This window comes from Arachis stenosperma, chromosome 3, assembly GCF_014773155.1.
Source record: "Arachis stenosperma cultivar V10309 chromosome 3, arast.V10309.gnm1.PFL2, whole genome shotgun sequence".
Classification (NCBI taxonomy): Eukaryota; Viridiplantae; Streptophyta; class Magnoliopsida; order Fabales; family Fabaceae; genus Arachis; species Arachis stenosperma.
In genome coordinates this window covers 86,197,727-86,221,888 of record NC_080379.1, presented here as the reverse complement: position 1 = coordinate 86,221,888, position 24,162 = coordinate 86,197,727, and the positions used below count along the sequence as shown (strand labels likewise).

The 24,162-nt window shown below is 39.4% G+C and overlaps 2 non-coding genes across 2 annotated transcripts; both read left to right on the top strand.

The window, feature by feature from the left end:
* Positions 1-8,989: 8,989 nt before the first annotated feature.
* Positions 8,990-9,097, top strand: LOC130971999 (small nucleolar RNA R71). Its single transcript, XR_009083204.1, has one exon. It is a non-coding gene; the product is annotated as a small nucleolar RNA R71 (small nucleolar RNA).
* A 7,125-nt stretch (positions 9,098-16,222) lies between these two features.
* Positions 16,223-16,330, top strand: LOC130972319 (small nucleolar RNA R71). Its single transcript, XR_009083506.1, has one exon. It is a non-coding gene; the product is annotated as a small nucleolar RNA R71 (small nucleolar RNA).
* Positions 16,331-24,162: the final 7,832 nt, after the last annotated feature.

Here is a 24,162-nt window from a genome sequence, read left to right as displayed (position 1 = left end):
ACAAGCATATCATAAGAAATGTACACACCAATGATACTTCAATCTACTGCTGAATTGAAGGTTTAGTTAGTTTAAGCAAAAAGTCAAACAGTTAGTGGGTTAATCAAAAATTAAGAAAAAGTGCTTGATCTAAATAACCACCTCACTTAATCATTGTCAATCTAATCAATCCCCGGCAACGGCGCCAAAAACTTGATGGGAATTATTTTGGATTTGAGAAATGAGTTTCTCCCAAAACAACACCAATCTTACCGGCAAGTGCACCGGGTCGCATCAAGTAATAAAACTCACGGGTGTGAGGTCGATCCCACAGGGATTGAAGGATTGAGCAATTTTAGTTTAGTGGTTGAATTAGTCAAGCGAATCAAGATTTGGTTGATTGAGTTGCAGAATTTAAATTGCATTGAAAGTAAAGAGAACAAGAATTAAGGTGCTGAATCTTAAAGAGCAAGGAAGTAAATGGCAGAAACTTAAAGAGCAAGTAATATAAATTGCAAAATCTTAAAGTGCTGGAAATGTAAATGACTTGAATTGTAAGGGGAGTTGGGAGTTGGATTTGCAGAAATTAAACAAGGAAAAGTAAAATTGCATCGAACAGAAGAGTAATTGGGAAATGGGATTGGATTGGATTTTAAACAGGAAAGTAAATGAACAAATGAAGTAAGAAACAGAGAATTGAAATGGGAAATTAGATCTCAGGACCCAGAGACTAGAAAACCAAGTCTAGATCTCAATGCCTTCCTAGATCCAACAAGAACAATAGCAATGGAATTGTAAATTGCAAAGTAAATAAAAGAAGAGCAATTAACAGGAAGCTAAATTCAATCAAATAGTAAATAAAAAGAAAGATCCAAGGATGAGATTGAAACAGAATTCCTTCAATTCTCCAACCCAAGATCTAAGACAATTGTAATTGAGCTTAAAGCAATAAAACTAAGAGGAAGAGAATGGAATTCCCCTTCCCCAAACTAATAAACTAAAGATCTCTCAGTCACTAGAAATCCCAAGGAAAGCTCTATGAAAAATTCTAAAAAGGGAACTCTTTGAATAAATTGAATTCTAGCCTATTTATACACTTTCTTCAATTGATCTTCAAGCCTTGAGTTGGGCCTTTGCTCTTGATGGAATTGGGTTAAAAGAGGCCTTGGTTGATTGCTCTTGAAGTTTTGGAGAGAGACCCAAGTGAATCAATTGAACCGGATTGAGTTTTGCAAAGTTGGGTTTTAAAGTTAGCCTCAAAGTTAGGGGGCTAACTTTGAGGCCAACTTTTTCTAGCAGCAACACCAATCTTCTGCACTTCACGTTGGCGCCAACGTTAGGGGGCTAACTTTGTCCCTAACGTTGGCCTTGCTTTGTGTTGGTGAGGCGCCAACGTTAGCCTCCAAGTTAGGCGGCTAACGTTGGCGCAAACGTGGCTAGCCCCTGGGAGGAAATCATATGCCAACGTTAGCCTCCAAGTTAGGGGGCTAACGTTGGCGCAAACGTGGCACACCCCTGGGAGCAATTTCTCATGCCAACGTTAGCCTCCAAGTTAGGGGGCTAACGTTGTCGCAAACGTGGCACTCCCTGGGAGAAATTTTTAGCTTCCAACGTTAGCCTCCAAGTTAGGGGGCTAACGTTGAGGCTAACTTCAAGTCCAAAAGTTTGTGCCAACGTTTGGGGGCTAACTTCAACTCCAACTTCATTTGTTCCTGGTTCAATTTCACTTGATTCATTGTCTTCTCTTAGCTTCTAGTCATTCCTTCTCACTTCAATCCTTTTCCAAGCTTTCTTCACCTATCATAAATCAACCAAACACATCAAAGCTTTGCTTGAAATCATGAGATGTTCATTCTATCCTAATATGCACCAATTATGGCATCAAACCTCATGAAAAAGCATTAATTCACATATGGTTGATTCAATCAAAGGAAGCATGAAAATCTACCTAAATTGGCTTGCTTAAGCCTCAAGAAAATGCATAATTCAAGTGAAAACAAAAGAAAAAGACTAGTGAAACTAGGCTAAGATGACTTGTCATCAGTGTAAAGGAGAGAGAGAGTGAGTTGAGGTAGGTGGGGATCCTGTGGGGTCCACAGATCCTGAGGTGTCAAGGATTTCTCATCCCTGCACCATTTTGGTGTGTAAACGCCCTCCTAGTGCCAATCCTGGCATTAAACGCCAGGTTGCTGCCCATTTCTGGTGTTTAACGCCACCTTTTCTTCCCTTTCTGGTGTTGAACGCCAACTTGGTGCTCTTTTCTTGCGTTAAACGCCAGTCTGGTGCCCTTTTCTGGCGTTAAACGCCCAGAATGGTGCCAGACTGGGCGTTTAACGCCCATTCTGCTACCCTTACTGCGTTTAAATGCCAGTAAGCTCCTCCTCCAGGGTGTGCTATTTTTAATGCTATTTTTGAGTTTGCTTTTATTTTTGTAGTTGTTTTTGTGACTCCAAATGATCATCAACCTAAAGAAAACATAAAATAACAATGGAAATTGGAAAATAAAAATTGGGTTGCCTTCCAATAAGCACTTCTTTAATGTCAATAGCTTGACAGTGAGCTCTCATGGAGCTTGATGAGCGGATAATTTATACGCTTTTTGGCATTGTTTTTACATATTTTTTAGTAGGATTTAGTTACTTTTTAGTATACTTTTATTAGTTTTTAAGCAAAATTCACATTTCTAGACTTTTGGTGCACGAAATTGTGATCAATACTTTTCAAAACATAAACAATCCCCGGTAATGGCTCCAAAGACTTGGTGCTCAATACCATGGCATAAACACAACTTCGCACAACTAACCAGCAAGTGCACTGGGTCGTCCAAGTAATAAACCTTACGCGAGTAAGGGTCGATCCCACGGAGATTGGTGGTATGAAGCAAGCTATGGTCATCTTGTAAATCTCAGTCAGGCAGACTCAAATGGGTATGGTGATAAACGAATAAAGCATAAAGATAAAGATAGAGATACTTATGTATATCATTGGTGTAAGAGCTTCAGACAAGCGTATGAAGATGCCTTCCCTTCCGTCTCTCTGCTTTCCTACTGCCTTCATCCAATCCTTCTTACTCCTTTCCATGGCAAGCTCGTGTAGGGTTTCACCATTGTCAGTGGCTACCTCCCATCCTCTCAGTGAAAGCGATTGGCATATGCCCTGTCACGGCATAGCGGAATTCAGCTGTCGGTTCTCGGTCAGGCCGAAATAATATCCATTGATACTTTTGCGTCTGTCACTAACGCCCTAGCCTGCTAGGAGTTTGAAGCACGTCACAGTCATTCAATCATTGAATCCTACTCAGAATACCACAGACAAGGTGAGACCTTCCGGATTCTCTTGAATGCCGCCATCAGTTCTTGCCTATACCACGAAGACTCTGATCTCACGGAATGGCTGGTTCGTTTGTCAGGCGAGCACTCGGTTGTCAGGCGATCAACCATGCATCGTGCAATCAGAAATCCAAGAGATATTCACTAAGCCTCGAATGCTTGTAGAACAAGAATGGTTGTCAGTCACCTTGTTCATAAGTGAGAATGATGATGAGTGTCACAGATCATCACATTCATCAAGTTGAAGAACAAGTGATATCTTGGATAAAGAACAAGCGGAATTGAATGGAAGAACAATAGTAATTGCATTAATACTCGAGGTACAGCAGAGCTCCACACCTTAATCTATGGTGTGTAGAAACTCCACCGTTGAAAATACATAAGAACAAGGTCTAGGCATGGCCGAATGGCCAGCCTCCCAATGATCTAAGATAGCCTAAAACGAAGATAGCTACCAAAGTCCCCTAATACAATAGTAAAAGGTCCTACTTATAGATAACTAGTAGCCTAAGGTGTACAAAGATGAGTAAATGACATAAAAATCCACTTCCGGGCCCACTTGGTGTGTGCTTGGGCTGAGCAATGAAGCATTTTCGTGTAGAGACTCTCCTTGGAGTTAAACGCCAGCTTTTATGCCAGTTTGGGCGTTTAACTCCCAATTAGGTGCCAGTTCCGGCGTTTAACGCTGGAATTTCTTGAGGTGATTTTGAACGCCGGTTTGGGCCTTCATATCTTGAGCAAAGTATGGACTATCATATATTGCTGGAAAGCCCAGGATGTCTACTTTCCAACGCCGTTGAGAGCGCGCCAATTGGGCTTCTGTAGCTCCAGAAAATCCACTTCGAGTGCAGGGAGGTCAGAATCCAACAGCATCTGCAGTCCTTTTGAGTCTCTGAATCAGATTTTTGCTCAGATCCCTCAATTTCAGCCAGAAAATACCTGAAATCACAGAAAAATACACAAACTCATAGTAAAGTCCAGAAAAGTGAATTTTAACTAAAAACTAATAAAAATATACTAAAAACTAACTAAAAGATATCAAAAACATACTAAAAACAATGCCAAAAAGCGTACAAATTATCCGCTCATCACAACACCAAACTTAAATTGTTGCTTGTCCCCAAGCAACTGAAAATCAAATAAGATAAAAAGAAGAGAATATGCAATGAATTCCAAAAACATCTATGAAGATCAGTATTAATTAGATGAGCGGCGCTTTTAGCTTTTTGCCTCTGAACAGTTTTGGCATCTCACTCTATCCTTTGAAATTCAGAATGGTTGGCTTCTTTAGGAACTCAGAATCCAGATAGTGTTATTGATTCTCCTAGTTAAGTATGATGATTCTTGAACACAGCTACTTTATGAGTCTTGGCCGTGGCCCAAAGCACTCTGTCTTCCAGTATTACCACCGGATACATACATGCCACAGACACATAATTGGGTGAACCTTTTCAGATTGTGACTCAGCTTTGCTAAAGTCCCCAATTAGAGGTGTCCAGGGTTCTTAAGCACACTCTTATTTGCCTTGGATCACAACTCTTATTCTTTTCTTTTTTCTTTCTTTTTCTCTTTCGGTTTTTTTTTTTCGCTTGCTTTCTTCCTTTTTTTTTGTATTCACTGCTTTTTCTTGCTTCAAGAATCATTTTTATGATTTTTCAGATCCTCAGTAACATGTCTCCTTTTTCATCATTCTTTCAAGAGCCAACCTTCATGAACCACAAATTCAAAAGACATATGCACTGTTCAAGCATACATTCAGAGAATAAAAGTGTTGCCACCACATCAATATAATTAAACTGTTATAAAATTCAGAATTCATGCAATTCTTTCCCTTTCAATTAAGCACGTTTTATTCAAGAAAGGTGATGGATTCATAGGACATTCATAACTCTAAGGCATAGACACTAAGACACTAATGATCATAAGACACAAACATAGACAAACATAAGCATAAAATTCGAAAAACAGAAGAATAAAGAACAAGGAAATCAAGGAACGGGTCCACCTTAGTGATGGCGGCTCTTTCTTCCTCTTGAAGATCCTATGGAGTGCTTGAGCTCCTCAATGTCTCTTCCTTGTCTTTGTTGCTCCTCTCTCATGATTCTTTGATCTTCTCTAATTTCATGGAGGAGAATGGAGTGTTCTTGGTGCTCCACCCTTAGTTGTCCCATGTTGGAACTTAGCTCTCCTAGAGAGGTGTTTACTTGCTCCCAATAGTCTTGTGGAGGAAAGTGCATCCCTTGAGGCATCTCAGGGATCTCTTGATGAGAGGGGTCTCTTGTGTGCTCCATCCTTTTCTTGGTGATGGGCTTGTCCTCATCAATGGGGGTATCTCCTTCTATGTCAACTCCAACTGAATAACAGAGGTGACATATGAGATGAGGAAAGGCTAGCCTTGCCAAGGTGGAAGACTTGTCCGCCACTTTATAGAGTTCTTGGGCTATAACCTCATGAACTTCCACTTCTTCTCCAATCATGATGCTATGAATCATGATGGCCCGGTCTATGGTAACTTCGGACCGGTTACTAGTGGGAATGATTGAGCGTTGAATGAACTCCAACCATCCTCTAGCCATGGGCTTGAGGTCATGCCTTCTCAATTGAACCGGCTTACCTCTTGAATCTCTCTTCCATTGTGCCCCTCTTCACATATAACTGTGAGGACTTGGTCCAACCTTTGATCAAAGTTGACCCTTCTTGTGTAAGGATGTTCATCTCCTTGCATCATAGGCAAGTTGAACGCTACCCTCACACTTTCCGGACTAAAATCCAAGTATTTCCCCCGAACCATAGTAAGATAATTCTTTGGATCCGGGTTCACACTTTGATCATGGTTCTTGGTGATCCATGCATTGGCATAGAACTCTTGAACCATCAAGATTCCGACTTGTTGAATGGGGTTGGTAAGTACTTCCCAACCTCTTCTTCGGATCTCATGGCGGATCTCCGGATATTCACCCTTTTTGAGTGAAAAGGGGACCTCGGGGATCACCTTCTTCAAAGCCACAACTTCATAGAAGTGGTCTTGATGCACCCTTGAGATGAATCTATCCATCTCCCATGACTCGAAGGTGGAAGCTTTTGCCTTCCCTTTCCTCTTTTTAGAGGTTTCTCCGGCCTTGGATGCCATAATGGTTATGGAAAAACGAAAAAGTAACGCTTTTACCACACCAAACTTAAAATGTTTGCTCGTCCTCGAGCAAAAGAAGAAAGAAGAGAGTAGAAGAAGAAGAAATGAGGGAGAGGGAGATGGTGGTGTGTTCGGCCAAAGAAGGGGGAGAAGTGGTGTTTAGGTGGTGTGAAAATGAAGAAGTGAAGAAGGGTATTTATAGGAGAGAGGGGAGAAGGAGTTCGGCCAAGTGTGGGTGGGTTTGGGAGCGAAAGTGGTTTGAATTTGAAGGGTGAGGTTGGTGGGGATTTATGAAGGATGGATGTGAGAGGTGAAAAGAAAGATGGGATTTGATAGGTGAAGGGTTTTTGGGGAAGAGGTATTGAGGTGATTGGTGAATGGGGGAAGAAGAGAGAGGATGGTGGTGGGGTCCTGTGGGGTCCACAGATCCTGTGGTGTCAAGGAAAAGTCATCCCTGCACCAAATGTTGCTCAAAATCACGTTTTGAGCCATTTCTGGCGTTAAACGCTGGGCTGGTGCCCATTCCTGGCGTTTAACGCCAGGTTCTTGCCCCTTTCTGGCGTTTAACGCCAGTCTGGTGCCCCTTTCTGGCGTTAAACACCCAGAATGGTGCCAGACTGGGCGTTAAACGCCCAACTGCTAGGTTTACTGGCATTTGAACGCCAGCAACATCTTCCTCCAGGGTGTGCTATTTTTCTTCCTGTTTTTCATTTTGTTTTTTCTTTTTTTCATTGATTTTGTGACTTCTTGTGATCATCAACCTACAAAAAACATAAAATAACAAAAGAAAATATATAAAATATAATCATTGGGTTGCCTCCCAATCAAGCGCTTCTTTAATGTCAGTAGCTTGACAGATGGCTCTCATTGAGCCTTACAAATGATCAGAGCAATGTGGGAACCTCCCAACACCAAACTTAGAGTTTGAATGTGGGGGTTCAACACCAAACTTAGAGTTTGGTTGTGGCCTCCCAACACCAAACTTAGAGTTTGACTTTGGGGGCTCTATTTGTCTCTGAATTGAGGGAAGCCCTTCAAGCTTCATCTCCATGGTGACAGAGGGATATCCTTGAGCCTTGAACACATAGGATTTTTCATTCACTTGAATGATTAGTTCACCTCTATCAACATCAATCACAGCCTTTGCTGTGGCTAGGAAGGGTCTGCCAAGGATGATGGATTCATCCATGCACTTCCCAGTCTCTAGGACTATAAAATCAGTAGGGATGTAATGGTTTTCAACTTTTACGAAAACATTCTCTGCAAGTCCATGAGCTTGTTTTCTTGAGTTGTCTGCCATCTCCAATGAGATTCTTGCAGCTTGTACCTCAAAGATCCCTAGCTTCTCCATTACAGAGAGAGGCATGAGGTTCACACTTGACCCTAAGTCACACAAGGCCTTCTTGAAGGTCATGGTGCCTATGGTACAAGGTATTGAAAACTTCCCAGGATCTTGTCTCTTTTGGGGTAATTTCTGCCTAGACAAGTCATCAAGCAACGGAGATTCATCTTCCCAAGTCTCATTTCCAAATAACTTGTCATTTAGCTTCATGATTGCTCCAAGATATTTAGCAACTTGCTCTTCAGTGACATACTCATCCTCTTCAGAGGAAGAATACTCATCAGAGCTCATGAAAGGCAGAAGTAAGTCCAATGGAATCTCTATGGTCTCATTTTGAGTCTCAGATTCCCATGGTTCCTCATTGGGGAACTCAGAGGAGGTTGGTGTACGCCCATTGAGGTCTTCATCAGTGGCGTCCACCTCCTTTCTTTCCTCTCCATATTCGGCCAGGGTTATGGCTTTGCACTCTCCTTTTGGATTTTCTTCTGTGTTGCTTGGGAGAGTACTAGGAGGGAGTTCAGTAATTTTCTTGCTCAGCTGACCCACTTGTCCTTCCAAATTTCTGATGGAGGACCTTGTTTCATTCATGAAACTTTGAGTGGTTTTGATTAGATCAGAGACCATTGTTGCTAAGTCAGAGGTATTCTGCTTAGAACTCTCTGTCTGTTGCTGAGAAGATGATGGAAAAGGCTTGTTATTGCCAATTCTGTTTCTTCCACCATTATTGTTATTGAAACCTTGTTGAGGTCTCTCTTGATTCTTCCATAAGAAATTTGGGTGATTTCTCCATGAAGAATTATAGGTGTTTCCATAGGGTTCTCCTAGGTAATTCACCTCTTCCATTGAAGGGTTCTCAGGATCATAAGCTTCTTCCTCAGATGAAGCTTCCTTAGTACTGCCAAGTGCATTTTGCATTCCAGACAGACTTTGAGAAATTAAATTGACTTGTTGAGTCAATATCTTGTTCTGAGCCAATATGGCATTCAGAGTGTCAATCTCAAGAACTCCTTTCTTCTGACTAGTCCCATTGTTCACAGGATTCCTTTCAGAAGTGTACATGAATTAGTTATTTGCAACCATTTCAATTAGCTCTTGAGCCTCTGCAGGCGTCTTCTTCAAATGAAGAGATCCTCCAGCAGAGCTATCCAAAGACATCTTGGATAGTTCAGAGAGACCATCATAGAAAATACCTATGATGCTCCATTCAGAAAGCATGTCTGAGGGACATCTTCTGATTAATTGTTTGTATCTTTCCCAAGCTTCATAGAGGGATTCTCCATCCTTCTGTCTGAAGGTTTGGACTTCCACTCTAAGCTTACTCCATTTTTTGAGGTGGAAAGAACTTTGCCAAGAAGGCATTGACTAGCTTTTCCCAAGAGTCCAGGCTATCCTTAGGTTGTGAGTCCAACCATATTCTAGCTCTGTCTCTTACTGCAAAAGGGAATAGCATCAGTCTATAGACCTCAGGGTCAACCCCATTAGTCTTGACTGTGTCACAGATTTGCAAGAACTCAGCTAAAAACTGATGAGGATCTTCCATTGGAAGTCCATGGAACTTGCAATTCTGTTGCATTAGAGAAACTAATTGAGGCTTAAGCTCAAAGTTGTTTGCTCCAATGGCAGGGATAGAGATGCTTCTCCCATAGAAGTTGGGAGTGGGTGCAGTAAAGTCACCCAGCACCTTCCTTGCATTGTTGGCATTGTTGTTGTTTTCGGCTGCCATGTGTTCTTCTTCTTTGAAGAATTCGGTCAGGTCCTCTAAAGAGAGTTGTGCTTTGGCTTCTCTTAGCTTTCTCTTCAAGGTCCTTTCAGGTTCAGGATCAGCTTCAACAAGAATGCCTTTGTCTCTGCTCCTGCTCATATGAAAGAGAAGAGAACAAGAAAATATGGAATCCTCTATGTCACAGTATAGAGATTCCTTGAAGTGTCAGAGGAAAAGAAAAATAGAAGAAGAGAAGGTAGAAGAATTCGAACTTGATTAAATAGAGTTCGAATTGTGCATTAGGAAGGAGTAGTACTCCATAAATAGAAGGATGTGGAAAGGAGGGAAGAGGATTTTTGAAAATTCAATGAAAAAGATTTTGAAAACATTTTGAAAAACACATAATTGATTTTCGAAAATAAAAGTGAGAAAGAAATCAAGTGATTTTTGAAAAAGACTTTGAAATTAGAAATTAAAAAGATTTGATTGAAAAACTATTTTGAAAAAGATGAGGTTAAGAAGATATGATTAGTTTTAAAGAGATGTAATTGAGAAGATATGATTTGAAAACAATTTTAAAAGATATGTTTTGAAATCAATTTTAAAAGATTTGATTTTGAAAATTAGTGACTTGCCTAACAAGAAAAGATATGATTCAAACATAAAACCTTCCTCAACAGAAAAGGCAAAAAAAAAATGTTCAATCAAATCATTAATTGTTAGTAAGTATCTTTGAAAAAGGAAAGAAATTGATTTTGAAAACATTTGATTGAAAAGATATGATTTGAAAAAGATTTGATTTTGAAAAACTTTGAAAACTTGAAAAAAAATTGATTTGAAAACAAAATTCTTCCCCCTAGCACCATCCTGGCGTTAAACGCCCAGAATGGTATACATTCTGTCGTTTAACGCCCAAAATGCTACCTCTTTGGGCGTTAAACGCCCAACCAGGCACCCTGGCTGGCGTTTAAACGCCAGTCTATCTTCTTCACTGGGCATTTTTGAATGCTCAGCTTTTTCTGTATAATTCCTCTGCAGCATGTTCTGAATCTTCAATTCTTTGTATTATTGACTTGAAAAGACATAGATTAAAAATATTTTTGGATTTTTAATAATAAAAAATGCAACAAGAATCAAATAACAATGCATGCAAGACACCAAACTTAGCAGTTTGTGTACTACTGACACTATATGAGACACATAAACACTCAAGCCAAAAGAATTCAAAGATCAGAGTAAGAAATCATCAAGAATTACTTGAAGATCCTTAAGACACATGAATGAATGCATGCAATTGACACCAAACTTAAGATGAGACACTAGACTTAAGCAAGAAACATCAAATATTTTTGGTTTTTATGATTTTGTGATTTTTTTGTGTTTTTTCGAAAATTAAGTGGAAAAAGATATCAAAATTCTTAATGAGAATTCCAGGAATCAGTGCAATGCTAGTCTAAGACTCCGGTCCAGGAATTAGACATGGCTTCACAGCCAGCCAAGCTTTCAAGGAAAGCTTCGGTCCAAAACACTAGACATGGCCAAAGGCCAGCCAAGCCTTAGCAGATCACTGCTCCAAAAGCAAGATTGATAAAAATCATCAAGCTCTTGTGATGATGAGTTGAAACCTCGGTCCAATGGAATTAGACATGGCTTCTCAGCCAGCCAGATTTCAACAAATCATCATGAAACTCTAGGATTCACCTTCAAGAATTTTGAAAAAAATAAATGCCTAATCTAAGCAACAAGATGAACCGTCAGTTGTCCATACACAAGAACAATCCCCGGCAACGGCGCCAAAAACTTGGTGCACGAAATTGTGATCAATACTTTTCAAAACATAAACAATCCCCGGTAATGGCTCCAAAGACTTGGTGCTCAATACCATGGCATAAACACAACTTCGCACAACTAACCAGCAAGTGCACTGGGTCGTCCAAGTAATAAACCTTACGCGAGTAAGGGTCGATCCCACGGAGATTGGTGGTATGAAGCAAGCTATGGTCATCTTGTAAATCTCAGTCAGGCAGACTCAAATGGGTATGGTGATAAACGAATAAAGCATAAAGATAAAGATAGAGATACTTATGTATATCATTGGTGTAAGAGCTTCAGACAAGCGTATGAAGATGCCTTCCCTTCCGTCTCTCTGCTTTCCTACTGCCTTCATCCAATCCTTCTTACTCCTTTCCATGGCAAGCTCGTGTAGGGTTTCACCATTGTCAGTGGCTACCTCCCATCCTCTCAGTGAAAGCAATTGGCATATGCCCTGTCACGGCATAGCGGAATTCAGCTGTCGGTTCTCGGTCAGGCCGGAATAATATCCATTGATACTTTTGCGTCTGTCACTAACGCCCTAGCCTGCTAGGAGTTTGAAGCACGTCACAGTCATTCAATCATTGAATCCTACTCAGAATACCACAGACAAGGTGAGACCTTCCGGATTCTCTTGAATGCCGCCATCAGTTCTTGCCTATACCACGAAGACTCTGATCTCACGGAATGGCTGGCTCGTTTGTCAGGCGAGCACTCGGTTGTCAGGCGATCAACCATGCATCGTGCAATCAGAAATCCAAGAGATATTCACTAAGCCTCGAATGCTTGTAGAACAAGAATGGTTGTCAGTCACCTTGTTTATAAGTGAGAATGATGATGAGTGTCACAGATCATCACATTCATCAAGTTGAAGAACAAGTGATATCTTGGATAAAGAACAAGCGGAATTGAATGGAAGAACAATAGTAATTGCATTAATACTCGAGGTACAGCAGAGCTCCACACCTTAATCTATGGTGTGTAGAAACTCCACCGTTGAAAATACATAAGAACAAGGTCTAGGCATGGCCGAATGGCCAGCCTCCCAATGATCTAAGATAGCCTAAAACGAAGATAGCTACCAAAGTCCCCTAATACAATAGTAAAAGGTCCTACTTATAGATAACTAGTAGCCTAAGGTGTACAAAGATGAGTAAATGACATAAAAATCCACTTCCGGGCCCACTTGGTGTGTGCTTGGGCTGAGCAATGAAGCATTTTCGTGTAGAGACTCTCCTTGGAGTTAAACGCCAGCTTTTATGCCAGTTTGGGCGTTTAACTCCCAATTAGGTGCCAGTTCCGGCGTTTAACGCTGGAATTTCTTGAGGTGACTTTGAACGCCGGTTTGGGCCTTCAAATCTTGGGCAAAGTATGGACTATCATATATTGCTGGAAAGCCCAGGATGTCTACTTTCCAACGCCGTTGAGAGCGCGCCAATTGGGCTTCTGTAGCTCCAGAAAATCCACTTCGAGTGCAGGGAGGTCAGAATCCAACAGCATCTGCAGTCCTTTTGAGTCTCTGGATCAGATTTTTGCTCAGATCCCTCAATTTCAGCCAGAAAATACCTGAAATCACAGAAAAACACACAAACTCATAGTAAAGTCCAGAAAAGTGAATTTTAACTAAAAACTAATAAAAATATACTAAAAACTAACTAAAAGATATCAAAAACATACTAAAAACAATGCCAAAAAGCGTACAAATTATCCGCTCATCAACTTTACTATGAGTTTGTGTGTTTTTTTGTGATTTCATTTATTTTCTAGCTGAAATTGAGGGACCTGAGCAAAAATCTGATTCAGAGGCTGAAGAAGGACTGCTGATGCTGTTGGATTCTGACCTTCTTGCACTTGAAATGGATTTTTTTGGAGCTACAAAAGTCCAAATGGCATGCTCTCAATTGCGTTAGAAAGTAGACATCCAGGGCTTTCCAGAAATATATAATAATTTATACTTTGCTCGAGTTTATGTGATGCAAATTGGCGTTCCACGCCAGCTTTCTGCCCTATTTTGGCGTTAAACGCCAGAAACAAGTTGCAAGCCAAAGTCAAACGCTAGAAACAAGTTACAAACTGGCGTTTAACTCCAAGGAAGACCTCTACACGTGAAATATTCAATGCTCAGCCCAAGCACACACCAAGTGGGCCCGAAAGTGGATTTCTGCATCATTTACTTAATTATGTAACCCTAGTAACTAGTTTAGGATATATAGAACTTTTTACTATTGTACTAGGGGTCTTTTTCCCTATTTTTGAATTCATATGCCATTGAGGGCTGGCCTCACGGCTATGCTTGGACCATTATCACTTATGTATTTTCAACGGTGGAGTTTCTACACACCATAGATTAAGGTGTGGAGCTCTGCTGTTCCTCGAGTATTAATGGAAAGTACTATTGTTCTTCTATTTAATTCAAGCTTATTCTTATTCTAAGATGTTCACTCGCACTTCAACCTGATGAATGTGATGATCCGTGACACTCATCACCATTCTCACTTATGAACGCGTGCCTGACAAACACTTCCGTTCTACCTGCGAAAGCTAGAGTGTGTATCTCTTGGATTCCTGGTCCACGACGCATGGTTGCCTCTCCTGACAACAGAGCCTCCCATTCCGTGATATCAGAGTCTTCGTGGTATAAGGTAGAATCAATTGGCAGCATTCTTGAGATCCGAAAAGTCTAAACCTTGTCTGTGGTATTCTGAGTAGGATCTGGGATGGGATGATTGTGACGAGATTTAAACTCGCGACTGTAGGGCGTAGTGACAGACGCAAAAGGATAGTAAATCCTATTCCTACACGACTGAGAACCAACAACTGATTAGCCATGCGGGAAACCGTAGAGGACCATTTTCACTGAGAGGACGGGAAGTAGCCATTGACAATGGTGACACCCAACATACAGCTTACCATAGAAAAGAGTATGAAGGGTTGGATGAAGGGAGTAGGAAAGCAGAGATTCAGAAGGAATAACGCATCTCCATACGCTTATCTGAAATTTCCACCAATGAATTACATAAGTATCTCTATCTTTATTTTATGTTTTATTTATCTTTTAATTATCAAAGCTTCATAACCATTTGAATCCGCCTGACTGAGATTTACAAGATGACCAAAGCTTGCTTCAAGCCGACAATCTCCGTGGGATCGACCGTTACTCACGTAAGGTTTATTACTTGGACGACCCAGTGCACTTGCTGGTTAGTTGTGTGAAGTTGTGAAAAAGAGTTGAGATTACAATTGTGCGTACTAAGTTGTTGGCGCCATTGTGTATCACAATTTTGTGCACCTGAGCTTCACAAATATTCAAAGCATGGTTGGGGCCTCCCAACATCAAACTTAGAGTTTGAATATGGGGGCTTTGGTTGACTCTGTATTGAGAGAAGCATTTAATGCTTCTTCTCCATGTGTATAGAATGATATCCTTAAGCCTTAAACATAAGGTAGTCCTCATTCACTTGAAGGACCAATTCTCCTCTATCAACATCAATTACAGCTTTTGCTGTGGTTAGGAAGGGTCTGCCAAGGATGATGGATTCATCTTTATTCTTCCCAGTGTCCAGGATTATGAAGTCAGCAGGGATGTAAAGTCCTTCAACCTTCACTAAGACATCCTCTACAAGTCCAAAAGCCTGTTTCCTTGAATTGTCTGCCATCTCCAGTAAGATTCTTGCAGCTTGTACCTCAAAGATCCCTAGTTTCTCTATTACAGAGAGTGGCATGAGGTTTACACTTGACCCCAGGTCACACAGAGCCTTCTCAAAGGTTATGGTGCCAATGGTGCAAGGTATTAAGAACCTTCCAGGGTCCAGTTTCTTTTGAGGTATCTTTAACTAAGCCAAGGTGGTTAGTTCATTAATGAGCAATGGAGGTTCATCCTCCCAAGTCTTATTACCAAATAACTTGGCATTCAGCTTCATGATTGCTCCAATGTACTTAGCAACTTACTCTTCAGTAATATCTTCATCCTCTTCAGAGGAAGAATACTCATCAGAGCTCATGAATGGCAGAAGTAGGTTCAATGGAATCTCTATGGTCTCTGTTTGAGCCTCAGATTCCCTTAGTTCCTCAGAAGAGAACTCTCTAGTGGTTAGTGGACGTCCCATGAGGTCTTCCTCACTGGGAATCACTGCCTTTCCCTCCTCTACAAGTTCGACCATGTTGGACGTGGTTATGGCCTTGCACTCTCTCTTGGAATTTTCTTCTGTATTACTTGGGAGAGTGCTAAGAGGAGTTTCAGTAACTCTCTTACTCAACTGACCCACTTGTGCCTCTAAATTTCTAATGGAGGATCTTGTTTCATTCATGAAACTTAGTGTGGTCTTAGATAGATCAGAGACTATGGTTGCTAAGATAGAGCGATTCTGCTTAGAGTTCTCTGTCTGTTGCTGAGAAAATTATGGAAAAGGCTTGCTATTTCTAAACCTATTTCTTCCACCATTATTGTTGTTGAAGCATTGTTGAGGCTTCTGTTGATCCTTCCATGAGAAATTTGGGTGATTTCTCCATGAAGAATTGTAGGTGTTTCTATAGGATTCTCCCATGTAATTCACCTCTTCCATTGCAGGATTCTCAGGGTCATAAGCTTCTCCTTCAGAGGAGGCTTCTTTAGCACTTCCAGATGCAGCTTGCAATCCAGTTAGATTCTGAGAAATCATATTGACTTGCTGAGTCAATATTTTGTTCTAAGCCAATATGGCATTCAGAGTATCAATCTCAAGAACTCCTTTCATCTAAGTTGTCCCATTGCTCACATGATTTCTTTCAGAAGTGTACATGAACTGGTTATTTGTAACCATTTCAATGAGTTCCTGGGCTTCTGCAGGCATTTTCTTCAGATGAATAGATCCACCTGCAGAATGGTCCAATGACATCTTAGATAACTCAGACAGACCATCATAGAAGATACCTATGATGCTCCATTCTGAAAGCATGTCAGAAGGACACCTTCTGATCAATTGCTTGTATCTTTCCCAAGCTTCATAGAGGGATTTACCTTCCTTCTGTTTGAAGGTTTGAACTTCCACTCTAAGCTTACTCATCTTTTGAGGTGGAAAGAATTTAGCTAAGAAGGCATTGACCAGCTTTTCCTAAGAGTTCAGGCTGTCTCTAGGTTGTGAGTTCAACCATATACTAGCTCTGTCTCTTACAGCAAAAGGGAAAAGCATAAGTCTGTAGACCTCGAGATAAACTCCATTAGTCTTAAGAGTGTCACAGATTTGCAAAAATTCAGCCAGGAACTGATGAGGATCTTCCAATGGAAGTCCATGAAACTTGCAATTCTGTTGTATCAGAGAAACTAATTGAGGCTTAAGCTCAAAGTTGTTTGCTCCAATGGCAGGAATAGAGATGCTTCTCCCATAGAAGTCGGGGGTAGGTGCAGTAAAGTCACCAAGCACCTTCCTTGCATTGTTGGCATTGTTGTTATTTTTGGCTGCCACGTCTTCTTCTTTTTTGAAAATTTCTATCAGGTCCTCTCTAGAGAGTTGTGCTTTAGCTTCTCTTAGCTTCCTCTTCAGAGTCCTTTCAGGTTCAGGATCAGCTTCAACAAGAATGCCTTTATCTTTGTTCCTACTCTTATGAAAGAGAAAAAAAACAAAGAAAGTATAGAATCCTCTAGGTCACAGTATAGAGGTTCCTTGATGTATCAGAGGAAAAGAAGAATAGAAAGATGAGGTAGATAAAGAAGAATTCGAACATATAAAGAGGAGAGAGGGTTCAAATTATTAAGAGAGGAGGAGTGCTAGTGATTAAATAGAAGGAGATGAGAGAGGGAATTTTTCGAAAATTTTTAAATAAAATTAGAGTTTAAAACAATTGGTTAATCAAAAAGAATTTTGAAAAACAGGTTAGTGATTTTCAAAAATTAGAAAGAGATAGAAAAGTAGTTAGGTGGTTTTGAAAAAAGAGATGAGAATTAGTGAAAAGATTTGAAAATCAAATTTGAAAAGATAAGAAGTTAGAAAAGATTTTTAAAATCAAAATTGAAAAAGATATGATTTGAAAAAGATTTTATTGAAAAAGATTTTATTGAAAAAGATATGTTTGAAAAGATATGATTGAAAAACAAAGTTTTGAAAAAGATTTGATTTTTAAAATTTGATGACTTGACTAACAAGAAATTAAAAGATATGATTCTAAAATTCAAATATTGCACCTTTCTTAACAAGAAAGTAAAACTTGAAATTTTTGAATCACAACATTAATTGTTAGCAAGGATTTCTGAAAATATTAAAAAAATGAAAAAGATTTGATTTTGAAAAAGATATAATTGATATGAGAAGATATGAAAAAGATAAGATTTAGAAAAATCAGTTTTAAAACTTGAAAACTTGAAAAATATATGATTTAAAAACAAAATTTCCTCCTTGGTGCTATCCTGGCGTTAAACGCCCACTTGTCTACCCACTTGGGTGTTAAATGCCCAGCCAGGTACCCTGGTTGGCGTTTAAATGCTAGAATTCCTTCTTCACTGGGCGTTTTGAACACCCAGCTTTTTCTCTGTGATTCCTCTACTGTATGTTCTGAATCTTCAATTCTCTGTATTATTGACTTGAAAAGACATAAAAAATTTTTTGAATTTTTAATGATGAGAGAGAAAAATAACAAAAAGAAATTAATCATGAAAAACTAAGATCAAATAAACAATGCATGCAAAAACACTTTGAATGTCAAGATAAACATCAAGAACATATTTTTTTTGAAAATTTTTTTAGAAAAGAGATACATGCAAGAGACCAAACTTAGAAATATTCATACTAAAGACACTAACAAATTGAGAATGCACATGAGAAACAACAAAAGACACAAAACAAGAGAATTTAAAGATCAGACAAAGAAAATCGTCAAGAATAACTTGAAGATCATGAAGAACACCATGCATGAATTTTCAAAAATTTGAAAGAAAAATAAAATCATGCAATTGACACCAAACATAAAATTTGACTCTAAACTCAAACAAGAAACACAAAAATATTTTTGATTTTATGATTTTATAATTTTTTTTGTAATTAGGGCTAGGGCTTGGTGGCGGTGGGTTTTGGTTGACGATGTGATGAAGATGGTGAGGGCTAAGTGGAGGAACTATGATGTAGAGATGAACAAAAAAGATGACTGGTACACGAAATCATGATACACAACTTCGTGCAGCTGACCAGCAAGTGCACTGGGTCATCCAAGTAATACCTTACGTGAGTAAGGGTCGATCCCACGGAGATTGTCGGCTTGAAGCAAGCTATGGTCATCTTGTAAATCTCAGTCAGGCGGATTCAAATAGTTATGGGGTTTTGATAATAAAAGAAACGAAATAAAACATAAAATAGGATAGAAATACTTATGCAATTTATTGGTGGGAATTTCAGATAAGCGTATGAAGATGCTTTGTTCCCTCTGAGCCTCTGCTTTCCTATTGCCTTCATCCAATCATTCATACTCCTTTCCATGGCAAGCTGTATGTAGGTGGATCACCGTTGTCAATGGCTACCATCCATCCTCTCAGTGAAAAAGGTCAATTACGGTTTCCCGCATGGTTAATAAGCTGTTGGTTCTCGATCGTGTCAGAATAAGATCCATTGATCCTTTTGCGCACTGTCACTACGCCCCACAGTCACAAGTTTGAAGCTCGTCACAGTCATCCCATCCCAGATCCTACTCGGAATACCACAGACAAGGTTTAGACTTTCCGGATCTTAAGAATGTTGCCCATGTGATTCTAGCTTATACCACGAAGACTCTGATTGCACGGAATGGAAGCTCTGTTGTCAGGAGAGGCAAATATGCATCGTGAACCAGTAGGCCAAGAGATACACACTCAAGCTCTCACAAATAGAACAGAAGTGGTTGTCAGGCACGCGTTCATAAGGGAGGATGATGATGAGTGTTAGGGATCATCACATCCATCAGGTTGAAGTAGGAGTGAATATCTTAGAACAAGAATAAGCTTGAATTGAATAGAAAACCGTAGTCATTGCATTGATTCATGAGGAACAGTAGAGCTCCACACCTTAATCTATGATGTGTAGAAACTCCACCGTTGAAAATACATCAGAACAAGGTCTAGGCACGGCCGAATGGCCATGCCTCCCAAATAGCATGAAACAATCAAAAAAGGGTTCTAAGACCTGATCCCAAGATCAAAGATGGTCAAAAAGATCACATATGATCCAAAAGATGAAAATACAATAGTAAAAGGTCCTATTTATAGAGAACTAGTAACCTAGGGTTTACAGAAATAAATAAATGATGCAGAAATCCACTTTCGGGGCTCACTTGGTGTGTGCTTGGGCTGAGCATTGAAGCATTCACGTGCATAGGCTTCTCTTGGAGTTCAACACGAGCTTTGGTGCCAGTTTGGGCGTTTAACTCCAATTCTGGTGCCAGTTTGGGCGTTTTACGCCAGAATTTTTATGCTAACTTGGAACGCCAGTTTGGGCCATCAAATCTCAAGCAAAGTATGAACTATTATACATTTCCGGAAAGCTCAAGATGTCTATTTTCCAACGCAATTGAGAGCGCGCCAATTGGGCTTTTGTAACTCCAGAAAATCCATTCGAGTGCAGGGAGGTCAGAATCCAACAGCATCTGCAGTCCTTTTTCAGCCTCTGAATCAGATTTTTGCTCAGGTCCCTCAATTTCAGCCAGAAAATACCTGAAATCACAGAAAACACACAAACTCATAGTAAAGTCTAGAAATGTGATTTTTGCATAAAAACTAATAAAAATATACTAAAAACTAACTTAATCATACTAAAAACTACCTAAAAATAATGCCAAAAAGCGTATAAATTATCCGCTCATCAATGAGATTGGCTTATCGGTGGTGGGTGGCGGCAGTGAACGGTGATGTTGGTGGCTCTGAGGAGAATTCTTTGTTTCACGGAGAAGGAAGAAGAAAGGAAGAAGAAGAAGAATATGAAGAAGAAGAAGAAAGATGAGAAAGAAAGGCTAGGGTTCGCAGGGGGGTTTCATTTTTTTGAATTCGTTCATACACTTCTTCCAAGTGTACGCACAACTTGAGCAGAATTTAGAGGTGGTGTGTATGCCCAAGACTGTGCATACGCACTAGTCAGAGGGGTTCTCATCTTTGGTGCGTACGCACAAGTGGTTGTGCGTATGCACAAGAAATTTTTTTTTATGATGGTGCTCAGCACAGCAATGTGCGTACGCACTACTCAATGAGGTGGAAAATGGTTGTGCGCATGCATAGCTGTATGCTTACATACAGGATCCTGTTTTGAAACTTTTGGGTCTCTAAAATCACCAAACATGATATCCAACATGGTTCGTAACACCCAAGACCTATTCTATCTTAAAAAACAAAATGCAACACTAACATCTATTCAACTAAGCTAACTAAAAAGGAAAGTGATGAGCGGATAATTTATACGCTTTTTGGCATTGTTTTTAGTATGCTTTCAGTATGTTTTAGTTATTTTTTTTATGTTTTTATTAGTTTTTAGTTAAAATTTACTTTTCTGGACTTTACTATGAGTTTGTGTGTTTTTCTGTGATTTCAGGTATTTTCTGGCTGAAATTGAGGGTCCTAAGCAAAAATCTGATTCAGAGGCTAAAAAGAACTGCAGATGCTGTTGGATTCTGACCTCCCTGCACTCGAAGTGGAGTTTCTGGAGCTACATAAGCCCAATTGGCGCGCTCTCAATTGCGTTGGAAAGTAGACATCCTGGGCTTTCCAGCAATGTATGTCCATACTTTGCCCGAGATTTGATGGCCTAAACAGGCGTTCCAAGTCAGCTCAAGAATTCTGGCGTTTAACGCCGAAACTGGCACAAGAATGGGAGTTAAACGCCCAAACTGGCACAAAAGCTGGCGTTTAACTCCAAGAAAAGTCTCTACACATAGAAGCTTCAATGCTCAACCCAAGCACACACCAAGTAGGCCCGGAAGTGGATTTTTATGTCATTTACTCATCTTTTTAAACCCTAAGCTACTAGTTCTCTACAAATAGGACCTTTTGCTATTGTATTTTCATTTTTAGATCTTTGAATCTTTTGATCACATTTTGGGGGCTGGCCTCACGGCCATGCCTAGACCTTGTTCTTATGTATTTTCAATGGTGGAGTTTCTACACACCATAGATTAAGGTGTGGAGCTCTGCTGTACCTCGAGTATTAATGCAATTACTATTGTTCTTCTATTCAATTCAGCTTATTCTTGTTCTAAGATATTCATTCGCACCCAAGAATATGATGAATATGATGATTATATGACGCTCATCATCATTCTCACTTATGAACGCGTGCCTGACAACCACTTCCATTCTACAAGCAAACAAGGCTTGAATGTTTATCTCTTGGATCCCTTAATCGGAATCTTCGTGGTATAAGCTAGAATTTATGGCGGCATTCAAGAGAATCCGGAAGGTCTAAACCTTGTCTGTGGTATTCTGAGTAGGATTCAAGGATTGAATGACTGTGACGAGCTTCAAACTCGCGATTGTGGGGCGTTAGTGACAAACGCAAAAGAATTACTGGATTCTATTCCGACATGATCGAGAACCGACAGCTGAATAGTCGTGCTGTGACAAAGCGCGTTGAACATTTTCACTGAGAGGATGGGACTGTAGCCATTGACAACGGTGATGCCCAACATACAGCTTACCATGGAAAGGAGTAAGAAGGATTGGAAGAAGATAGTAGGAAAGCAGAGAGACGGAAGGGACAAAGCATCTCCATACGCTTATCTGAAATTCTCACCAATGAATTATATAAGTATCTCTATCCTTATTTTATGCTTTATTCATAAATCACCCATAACCATTTGAATCTGCCTGACTGAGATTTACAAGATGACCATAGCTTGCTTCATACCAACAATCTCCGTGGGATCGACCTTTACTCGCGTAAGGTTTATTACTTGGACGACCCAGTGCACTTGCTGGTTAGTTGTGCAAAGTTGTGATAAAGAATTGAGATTGCAATTGAGCATACCATGTTGATGGCGCCATTGATGATCACAATTTCGTGCACCAAGTTTTTGGCGCCGTTGCCGGGGATTGTATGAGTTTGGACAACTGACGATTCATCTTGTTGCTTAGCTTAGGTATTTTTCTTCAGAGTTCCTAAAGAATGAATTCTAGTGTTTCAAGGTGATGTTCTTATCATCACCAAAGCTGATTGATTCTCATCAATTTAGCTCTTGAATGCAATGTCCTGCTGAAGCTTGGCTAGCCAAGTCTAATTTCTTTAGACTAAAGCTTTAGACTAGCATTGCATGATTCCTGGAATTCTCATTAAGAATTTTGATATCTTTATTTTCTTTTCCATATAATTTTTGAAAAAAACCAAAAAAATTACAAAATCATAAAAAAACCAAAAATATTGTATGTTTCTTGTTGAGTCTAGTGTCTCATTTTAAGTTTGGTGTCAATTGCATGTTTCTATTCTTCTTACATTTTTTTTTGAATTCATTCATGTGTCTTAATTGATCTTCAAGTTGTTCTTGATGATTTCCTTGTTCTGATCTTTAAATTCTCTTGTCCTGAGTGTTTTGTTGTCTCTCATATGCATTCTCATTTTGTTAGTGTCAATAGTATACAAACTTTTAAGTTTGGTGTCTTGCATGCATTGTTTATTTGATCTTAGTTTCATTTTGATCATTCCTCATTATTAAAAATCCAAAAATTTTTAATTTGTGCCTTTTCAAGTCAATAATACAAAAAATTGAAGATTCAGAACATACAGCAGAGGAATTACACAGAAAAAGGCTGGGCGTTCAAAACGCCCAATGATGAAGAAAAACTAGCGTTTAAAACTGGCTGGGCGTTTAACACCCAAAAGGGTAGTGTTTTGGGCGTTAAACGCCAGAATGGATACCATTCTGGGCGTTTAATGCCAGGATGGCACAAGAGGGAAGATTTTGTTTTTAATTCAATTTTTTTTCAGGTTTTCAAAATTTTTCAAAATCAAATCTTTTTCAAATCATATCTTTTCAATCATATATTTTCAAAATTAATTTCTTTCCATTTTCAAAAATACTTGCTAACAATTAATGATTTGATTCAACATTTCAAGTATGTTGCCTTTTCTGTTGAGAAAGGTTTAATGTCTGAATCATATCTTTTCTTGTTAGCCAAGTCATTAATTTTCAAAATCAAATCTTTTTAAATTGTTTTTCAAATCATATCTTCTCAATCACATCTTTTTAAAACCATAACTTTTCAATCATATCTTCTTAATCACATCTTTTTCAAAATAGTTTTCAATCATATCTTTTTGATTTCTAATTTCAAAATCTTTTTCAAAAATCACTTGATTTCTTTTTCCACTTTTAGTTTTCGAAAATCAATCACTATTTTTCAAAATGTTTTTAAAATCTTTTTAATTTATTTTCAAAAATTTCTTCCCCTCTTCGCACATCCTTCTATTTATGGACTAACACTACTCCTCAATGCACAATTCGAACTCTATCTTTCCTTGATAAGTTCGAATTATCTACCTCTTCCTTCTATTTTTCTTTTCCTCTGACACCTCAAGGAGTCTCTATACTATGACATAGAGGATTCCATATTTTCTTGTTCTCTTCTCTTTCATATGAGCAGGAGCAAAGACAAAAGCATTCTTGTTGAGGCTGACCCTGAACCTGAAAGGACCTTGAAGCGAAAGCTAAGAGAAGCTAAAGCACAACTCTCTGTAGAGGACCTAACAGAAATCTTCAAAGAAGAAGAACCCATGGCAGCCAAAAACATCAACAAGGAAGGTGCTGGGTGACTTTACTGCACCTACTCCCGACTTCTATGGGAGAAGCATCTCTATCCCTGCCATTGGAGCAAACAACTTTGAGCTTAAGCCTCAATTAGTTTCTCTAATGCAACAGAATTGCAAGTTCCATGGACTTCCATTGGAAGATCCTC